Source organism: Schistocerca gregaria, unplaced genomic scaffold (genome assembly GCF_023897955.1).
Source record: "Schistocerca gregaria isolate iqSchGreg1 unplaced genomic scaffold, iqSchGreg1.2 ptg000077l, whole genome shotgun sequence".
In the NCBI taxonomy this organism is placed as follows: Eukaryota; Metazoa; Arthropoda; class Insecta; order Orthoptera; family Acrididae; genus Schistocerca; species Schistocerca gregaria.
In genome coordinates, this window is record NW_026061710.1 from 9,118,844 (window position 1) to 9,128,685 (window position 9,842).

The 9,842-nt window shown below is 46.9% G+C and overlaps 1 non-coding gene across 1 annotated transcript; it reads left to right on the top strand.

Annotated features, from left to right (window-relative positions):
- The first annotated feature begins 7,640 nt into the window (after window positions 1-7,640).
- Window positions 7,641-7,712, top strand: Trnai-aau (transfer RNA isoleucine (anticodon AAU)). Its single transcript has one exon. It is a non-coding gene; the product is annotated as a tRNA-Ile (tRNA).
- The last annotated feature ends 2,130 nt before the right edge of the window (window positions 7,713-9,842 follow it).

Sequence of the window (9,842 nt, forward strand, 5' to 3'; positions counted from 1 at the left end):
AAGACCGTAAGGACGAAGTACCCAAGAGTACCGCTAGGCCGCGCCTATTTAGCTCAGTGGTAGAGCACTGGTCTAATAAACCAGGGGTCGTAAGTTCCATCCTCACAGGAGAAAGATGAATTTTGGAAATCAGTTGCGCGTCGTGGCCATATAGCAAACAGTACCTGTGATGACAAACAATTAGCGACAGACGTTTTTTTAAGATTTACTCTCAGATGTGATTAAGGCGAATGGCGCAGATAAAGCATTTGCCAAAGCGATACAGCATAAGGTGGGACAAGGGAGTCTGAATTACATTTTATTGATGCATTTCTCACATATCTCAGAGTCTCTCGCGATCTTCGTCGTCGTCGTCGTCGTCGTCGTCGCCGCCGCCGCCGCTTCTGCAGAAGTAGCAAATGGCCATCGTAGCAAATGCGGCGAGGGACGCCCTGCCTTCGATTCCGAATGCACAAAGTGTGTGGTCTTGTTTCTCAGTCTATATTTCGTCGGTCTCGTCAGAGGTTGAATGTAACGAATGGGTGGGAAAGAGCAAGGGGCAGCGGCTGTGTAGAACGAAAACACAAATCCTCAGGGGGTGTGAGCGTTTTGAGATGAGTCGTATACATGTAAATGTTTGTTGTCAGTGACCGTGTGGCCTTATGGATAAGGCGTCGGACTTCGGATCTGAAGATTACAGGTTCGAATGCTGTCACGCTCGTGTTTTCCAGTTCTGAAAAAGACACATACCGTTTTAATGTAGCAATTGAGCAGTACGAAACTGTCTGAATGTTGCTGTTGACCATTTTTTGCTTGGAGATGCTCTTGAGCTTGAAACACACACAGCAAGACCGGTGTTAACTAGCGAAATGGTCGGCCGAGTGCCGACACCGCGAGTTTTGACTGGCACTTGCACATCTAAAACAACGTCGGAAAGTAACTCGTTCGGCTTTTGAGTCACATAAAGTATGTGTGTTAATTTTGACGCCACTAGCTCTGCTTGTTGTCATGCAATTTCTTTGCCTCTCAGAAATGATTATGACATAAAAGTGAAGTACGTGACGAGTGTGACGTTAGGAAAACATTAGGCAGCATGGAGAGATTCTGGGACCACCCAACCCAAACGAGTACTGTGTGACGTGCTACCCGGCAAGTGTTCACCGAGGGAGCCGGCCGGCTAGCTCAGTCGGCAGAGCGTCAGACTCTTAATCCCAGGGTCGTGGGTTCGAGCCAGACGCTGGGCGGAACGGAATTTTGTTCCGCTGCAGATGTAAATTACCGTTTTTCTGTTTAACGAGATTTAATGGAAATAGCAACTTTAAACTTTGCCTACGTCTCTGTCAGTCGCAAGGAAACTGTATTTGAAGGTGAAGGTGATTTTGTAGACATGTGTGAAAGACATGTTCTGAAATGCAAGTGTTGTGGTTTGGAGAGCACATCGGCTACGTGTCAGATGTGTAGCCAAGCAGTAATTTGTCGCCATAGCTGCAGATATTAGCCGGTAATATGAAGTGTTGTCAGCTAAATTCTGATGATGCAGACGACCGTAAGGACGAAGTAACCAAGAGTACCGCTAGGCCGCGCCTCTTTAGCTCAGTCGTAGAGCACTGGTCTAATAAACCAGGGGTCGTAAGTTCCATCCTCACAGGAGAAAGATGAATTTTGGAAATCAGTTGCGCGTCGTGGCCGTATTGCAAACAGTACCTGTGATGACGAACAATTAGCGACAGGCGTTTTTTTAAGATTTACTCTCAGATGTGATTGAGGCGAATGGCGCAGATAAAGCATTTGCCAAAGCGATACAGCATAAGGTGGGACGAGGGAGTCTGAATTACATTTTATAGATGCATTTCTCACATATCTCAGAGCCTCTCGCGATCTTCGTCGTCGTCGTCGTCGTCGTCGTCGTCGTCGTCGTCGCCGCCGCCGCCGCCGCCGCCGCCGCCTCTTCTGCAGAAGTAGCATATGGCCATCGTAGCAAATGCGGCGAGGGACGCCCTGCCTTCGATTCCGAATGCACAAAGTGTGTGGTCTTGTTTCTCAGTCTATATTTCGTCGGTCTCGTCAGAGGTTGAATGTAACGAATGGGTGGGAAAGAGCAAGGGGCAGCGGCTGTGTAGAACGAAAACACAAATCCTCAGGGGGTGTGAGCGTTTTGAGATGAGTCGTATACATGTAAATGTTTGTTGTCAGTGACCGTGTGGCCTTATGGATAAGGCGTCGGACTTCGGATCTGAAGATTACAGGTTCGAATGCTGTCACGCTCGTGTTTTCCAGTTCTGAAAAAGAAACATACCGTTTTAATGTAGCAATTGAGCAGTACGAAACTGTCTGAAAGTTGCTGTTGACCCTTTTTTTTGCTTGGAGATTCTCTTGAGCTTGAAACACACACAGCAAGACCGGTGTTAACTAGCGAAATGGTCGGCCGAGTGCCGACACCGCGAGTTTTGACTGGCACTTGCACATCTAAAACAACGTCGGAAAGTAACTCGTTCGGCTTTTGAGTCACATAAAGTATGTGTGTTAATTTTGACGCCACTAGGTCTGCTTGTTGTCATGCAATTTCTTTGCCTCTCAGAAATGATTATGACATAAATGTGAAGTACGTGACGAGTGTGACGTTAGGAAAACATTAGGCAGCATGGAGAGATTCTGTATGGGACCACCCAACCCAAACGAGTACTGTGTGACGTGCTACCCGGCAAGTGTTCACCGAGGTAGCCGGCTAGCTCAGTCGGTAGAGTGTCAGACTCTTAATCCCAGGGTCGTGGGTTCGAGCCTGACGCTGGGCGGAACGGAATTTTGTTCCGCTGCAGTTGCAATTACCGTTTTTCTGTTTAACGAGATTTAATGGAAATAGCAACTTTAAACTTTTCCTACGTCTCTGTCAGTCGCAAGGAAACTGTATTTGAAGGTGAAGGTGATTTTGTAGACATGTGTGAAAGACATGTTCTGAAATGCAAGTGTTGTGGTTTGGAGAGCACATCGGTTACGTGTCAGATGTGTAGGGAAGCAGTAATTTGTCGACATAGCTGCAAATATTAGCCGGTAATATGAAGTGTTGTCAGCTAAAGTCTGATGATGCAGAAGACCGTAAGGACGAAGTACCCAAGAGTACCGCTAGGCCGCGCCTCTTTAGCTCAGTGGTAGAGCACTGGTTTAATAAACCAGGGGTCGTAAGTTCCATCCTCACAGGGGAAAGATGAATTTTGGAAATCAGTTGCGCGTCGTGGCCGTATAGCAAACAGTACCTGTGATGACGAACAATTAGCGACAGGCGTTTTTTTTAAGATTTACTCTCAGATGTGATTGAGGCGAATGGCGCAGATAAAGCATTTGCCAAAGCGATACAGCATAAGGTGGGACGAGGCAGTCTGAATTACATTTTATAGATGCATTTCTCACATATCTCAGAGCCTCTCGCGATCTTCGTCGTCGTCGTCGTCGTCGTCGTCGTCGCCGCCGCCGCTTTTGCAGAAGTAGCAAATGGCCATGGTAGCAAATGCGGCGAGGGACGCCCTGCCTTCGATTCCGAATGCACAAAGTGTGTGGTCTTGTTTCTCAGTCTATATTTCGTCGGTCTCGTCAGAGGTTGAATGTAACGAATGGGTGGGAAAGAGCAAGGGGCAGCGGCTGTGTAGAACGAAAACACAAATCCTCAGGGGGTGTGAGCGTTTTGAGATGAGTCGTATACATGTAAATGTTTGTTGTCAGTGACCATGTGGCCTAATGTATAAGGCGTCGGCCTTCGGATCTGAAGATTACAGGTTCGAATGCTGTCACGCTCGTGTTTTCCAGTTCTGAAAAAGAAACATACCGTTTTAATGTAGCAATTGAGAAGTACGAAACTGTCTGAATGTTGCTGTTGACCATTTTTTGCTTGGAGATGCTCTTGAGCTTGAAACACACACAGCAAGGCCGGTGTTAACTAGCGAAATGGTCGGCAGAGTGCCGACACCGCGAGTTTTGACTGGCACTTGCACATCTAAAACAACGTCGGAAAGTAACTCGTTCGGCTTTTGAATCACATAAAGTATGTGTGTTAATTTTGACGCCACTAGCTCTGCTTGTTGTCATGCAATTTCTTTGCCTCTCAGAAATGATTATGACATAAAAGTGAAGTACGTGACGAGTGTGACGTTAGGAAAACATTAGGCAGCATGGAGAGATTCTGTATGGGACCACCCAACCCAAACGAGTACTGTGTGACGTGCTACCCGGCAAGTGTTCACCGAGGTAGCCGGCCGGCTAGCTCAGTCGGCAGAGCGTCAGACTCTTAATCCCAGGGTCGTGGGTTCGAGCCAGACGCTGGGCGGAACGGAATTTTGTTCCGCTGCAGATGTAAATTACCGTTTTTCTGTTTAACGAGATTTAATGGAAATAACAACTTTAAACTTTGCCTACGTCTCTGTCAGTCGCAAGGAAACTGTATTTGAAGGTGAAGGTGATTTTGTAGACATGTGTGAAAGACATGTTCTGAAATGCAAGTGTTGTGGTTTCGAGAGCACATCGGTTACGTGTCAGATGTGTAGCCAAGCAGTAATTTGTCGCCATAGCTGCAGATATTAGCCGGTAATATGAAGTGTTGTCAGCTAAATTCTGATGATGCAGACGACCGTAAGGACGAAGTACCCAAGAGTACCGCTAGGCCGCGCCTCTTTAGCTCAGTCGTAGAGCACTGGTCTAATAAACCAGGGGTCGTAAGTTCCATCCTCACAGGAGAAAGATGAATTTTGGAAATCAGTTGCGCGTCGTGGCCGTATAGCAAACAGTACCTGTGATGACGAACAATTAGCGACAGGCGTTTTTTTAAGATTTACTCTCAGATGTGATTGAGGCGAATGGCGCAGATAAAGCATTTGCCAAAGCGATACAGCATAAGGTGGGACGAGGGAGTCTGAATTACATTTTATAGATGCATTTCTCACATATCTCAGAGCCTCTCGCGATCTTCGTCGTCGTCGTCGCCGCTTCTGCAGAAGTAGCAAATGGCCATCGTAGCAAATGCGGCGAGGGACGCCCTGCCTTCGATTCCGAATGCACAAAGCGTGTGGTCTTGTTTCTCAGTCTATATTTCGTCGGTCTCGTCAGAGGTTGAATGTAACGAATGGGTGGGAAAGAGCAAGGGGCAGCGGCTGTGTAGAACGAAAACACAAATCCTCAGGGGGTGTGAGCGTTTTGAGATGAGTCGTATACATGTAAATGTTTGTTGTCAGTGACCGTGTGGCCTTATGGATAAGGCGTCGGACTTCGGATCTGAAGATTACAGGTTCGAATGCTGTCACGCTCGTGTTTTCCAGTTCTGAAAAAGAAACATACCGTTTTAATGTAGCAATTGAGCAGTACGAAACTGTCTGAATGTTGCTGTTGACCATTTTTTGCTTGGAGATGTTCTTGAGCTTGAAACACACACAGCAAGACCGGTGTTAACTAGCGAAATGGTCGGCAGAGTGCCGACACCGCGAGTTTTGACTGGCACTTGCACATCTAAAACAACGTCGGAAAGTAACTCGTTCGGCTTTTGAGTCACATAAAGTATGTGTGTTAATTTTGACGCCACTAGCTCTGCTTGTTGTCATGCAATTTCTTTGCCTCTCAGAAATGATTATGACATAAAAGTGAAGTACGTGACGAGTGTGACGTTAGGAAAACATTAGGCAGCATGGAGAGATTCTGTATGGGACCACCCAACCCAAACGAGTACTGTGTGACGTGCTACCCGGCAAGTGTTCACCGAGGTAGCCGGCTAGCTCAGTCGCTAGAGCGTCAGACTCTTAATCCCAGGGTCGTGGGTTCGAGCCAGACGCTGGGCGGAACGGAATTTTGTTCCGCTGCAGATGTAAATTACCGTTTTTCTGTTTAACGAGATTTAATGGAAATAGCAACTTTAAACTTTGCCTACGTCTCTGTCAGTCGCAAGGAAACTGTATTTGAAGGTGAAGGTGATTTTGTAGACATGTGTGAAAGACATGTTCTGAAATGCAAGTGTTGTTGTTTCGAGAGCACATCGGTTACGTGTCAGATGTGTAGCCAAGCAGTAATTTGTCGCCATAGCTGCAGATATTAGCCGGTAATATGAAGTGTTGTCAGCTAAATTCTGATGATGCAGAAGACCGTAAGGACGAAGTACCCAAGAGTACCGCTAGGCCGCGCCTCTTTAGCTCAGTCGTAGAGCACTGGTCTAATAAACCAGGGGTCGTAAGTTCCATCCTCACAGGAGAAAGATGATTTTTGGAAATCAGTTGCGCGTCGTGGCCGTATTGCAAACAGTACCTGTGATGACGAACAATTAGCGACAGGCGTTTTTTTTAGATTTACTCTCAGATGTGATTGAGGCGAATGGCGCAGATAAAGCATTTGCCAAAGCGATACAGCATAAGGTGGGACGAGGGAGTCTGAATTACATTTTATAGATGCATTTCTCACATATCTCAGAGCCTCTCGCGATCTTCGTCGTCGTCGTCGTCGTCGTCGTCGCCGCTTCTGCAGAAGTAGCAAATGGGCATCGTAGCAAATGCGGCGAGGGACGCCCTGCCTTCGATTCCGAATGCACAAAGTGTGTGGTCTTGTTTCCCAGTCTATATTTAGTCGGTCTCGTCAGAGGTTGAATGTAACGAATGGGTGGGAAAGAGCAAGGGGCAGCGGCTGTGTAGAACGAAAACACAAATCCTCAGGGGGTGTGAGCGTTTTGAGATGAGTCGTATACATGTAAATGTTTGTTGTCAGTGACCGTGTGGCCTTATGGATAAGGCGTCGGACTTCGGATCTGAAGATTACAGGTTCGAATGCTGTCACGCTCGTGTTTTCCAGTTCTGAAAAAGAAACATACCGTTTTAATGTAGCAATTGAGCAGTACGAAACTGTCTGAATGTTGCTGTTGACCATTTTTTGCTTGGAGATGCTCTTGAGCTTGAAACACACACAGCAAGACCGGTGTTAACTAGCGAAATGGTCGGCAGAGTGCCGACACCGCTAGTTTTGACTGGCACTTGCACATCTAAAACAACGTCGGAAAGTAACTCGTTCGGCTTTTGAGTCACATAAAGTATGTGTGTTAATTTTGACGCCACTAGCTCTGCTTGTTGTCATGCAATTTCTTTGCCTCTCAGAAATGATTATGACATAAAAGTGAAGTACGTGACGAGTGTGACGTTAGGAAAACATTAGGCAGCATGGAGAGATTCTGTATGGGACCACTAAACCCAAACGAGTACTGTGTGACGTGCTACCCGGCAAGTGTTCACCGAGGTAGCCGGCTAGCTCAGTCGGTAGAGCGTCAGACTCTTAATCCCAGGGTCGTGGGTTCGAGCCAGACACTGGGCGGAACGGAATTTTGTTCCGCTGCAGGTGTAAATTACCGTTTTTCTGATTAACGAGATTTAATGGAAATAGCAACTTTAAACTTTGCCTACGTCTCTGTCAGTCGCAAGGAAACTGTATTTGAAGGTGAAGGTGATTTTGTAGACATGTGTGAAAGACATGTTCTGAAATGCAAGTGTTGTGGTTTGGAGAGCACATCGGTTACGTGTCAGATGTGTAGGGAAGCAGTAATTTGTCGACATAGCTGCAAATATTAGCCGGTAATATGAAGTGTTGTCAGCTAAAGTCTGATGATGCAGAAGACCGTAAGGACGAAGTACCCAAGAGTACCGCTAGGCCGCGCCTCTTTAGCTCAGTGGTAGAGCACTGGTCTAATAAACCAGAGGTCGTAAGTTCCATCCTCACAGGAGAAAGATGAAATTTGGAAATCAGTTGGGCGTCGTGGCCGTATAGCAAAGAGTACCTGTGATGACGAACAATTAGCGACAGGGGTTTTTTTTTAAGATTTACTCTCAGATGTGATTGAGGCGAATGGCGCAGATAAAGCAATTGCCAAAGCGATACAGCATAAGGTGGGACGAGGCAGTCTGAATTACATTTTATAGATGCATTTCTCACATATCTCAGAGCCTCTCGCGATCTTCGTCGTCGTCGTCGTCGTCGTCGTCGTCGTCGTCGTCGCCGCCGCCGCCGCCGCCGCCGCTTCTGCAGAAGTAGCAAATGGCCATCGTAGCAAATGCGGCGAGGGACGCCCTGCCTTCGATTCCGATTGCACAAAGTGTGTGGTCTTGTTTCTCAGTCTATATTTCGTCGCTCTCGTCAGAGCTTGAATGTAACGAATGGGTGGGAAAGAGCAAGGGGCAGCGGCTGTGTAGAACGAAAACACAAATACTCAGGGGGTGTGAGCGTTTTGAGATGAGTCGTATACATGTAAATGTTTGTTGTCAGTGACCGTGTGGCCTTATGGATAAGGCGTCGGACTTCGGATCTGAAGATTACAGGTTCGAATGCTGTCACGCTCGTGTTTTCCAGTTCTGAAAAAGAAACATACCGTTTTAATGTAGCAATTGAGCAGTACGAAACTGTCTGAATGTTGCTGTTGACCATTTTTTGCTTGGAGATGCTCTTGAGCTTGAAACACACACAGCAAGACCGGTGTTAACTAGCGAAATGGTCGGCAGAGTGCCGACACCGCGAGTTTTGACTGGCACTTGCACATCTAAAACAACGTCGGAAAGTAACTCGTTCGGCTTTTGAGTCACATAAAGTATGTGTGTTAATTTTGACGCCACTAGCTCTGCTTGTTGTCATGCAATTTCTTTGCCTCTCAGAAATGATTATGATATAAAAGTGAAGTACGTGACGAGTGTGACGTTAGGAAAACATTAGGCAGCATGGAGAGATTCTGTATGGGACCACCCAACCCAAACGAGTACTGTGTGACGTGCTACCCGGCAAGTGTTCGCCGAGGTAGCCGGCTAGCTCAGTCGGTAGAGCGTCAGACTCTTAATCCCAGGGTCGTGGGTTCGAGCCAGACGCTGGGCGGAACGGAATTTTGTTCCGCTGCAGATGTAAATTACCGTTTTTCTGTTTAACGAGATTTAATGGAAATAGCAACTTTAAACTTTGCCTACGTCTCTGTCAGTCGCAAGGAAACTGTATTTGAAGGTGAAGGTGATTTTGTAGACATGTGTGAAAGACATGTTCTGAAATGCAAGTGTTGTGGTTTGGAGAGCACATCGGTTACGTGTCAGATGTGTAGCCAAGCAGTAATTTGTCGCCATAGCTGCAGATATTAGCCGGTAATATGAAGTGTTGTCAGCTAAAGTCTGATGATGCAGAAGACCGTAAGGACGAAGTACCCAAGAGTACCGCTAGGCCGCGCATCTTTAGCTCAGTGGTAGAGCACTGGTCTAATAAACCAGGGGTCGTAAATTCCATCCTCACAGGAGAAAGATGAATTTTGAAAATCAGTTGCGCGTCGTGGCCGTATAGCAAACAGTACCTATGATGACGAACAATTAGCGACAGGCGTTTTTTTTAAGATTTACTCTCAGATGTGATTGAGGCGAATGGCGCAGATAAAGCATTTGCCAAAGCGATACAGCATAAGGTGGGACGAGGCAGTCTGAATTACATTTTATAGATGCATTTCTCACATATCTCAGAGCCTCTCGCGATCTTCGTCGTCGTCGTCGTCGTCGTCGCCGCCGCTGCCGCCGCCGCCGCCACTTCTGCAGAAGTAGCAAATGGCCATCGTAGCAAATGCGGCGAGGGACGCCCTGCCTTCGATTCCGAATGCACAAAGTGTGTGGTCTTGTTTCTCAGTCTATATTTCGTCGGTCACGTCAGAGGTTGAATGTAACGAATGGGTGGGAAAGAGCAAGGGGCAGCGGCTGTGTAGAACGAAAACACAAATCCTCAGGGGGTGTGAGCGTTTTGAGATGAGTCGTATACATGTAAATTTTTGTTGTCAGTGACCGTGTGGCCTAATGGATAAGGCGTCGGACTTCGCATCTGAAGATTACAGGTTCGAATGCTGT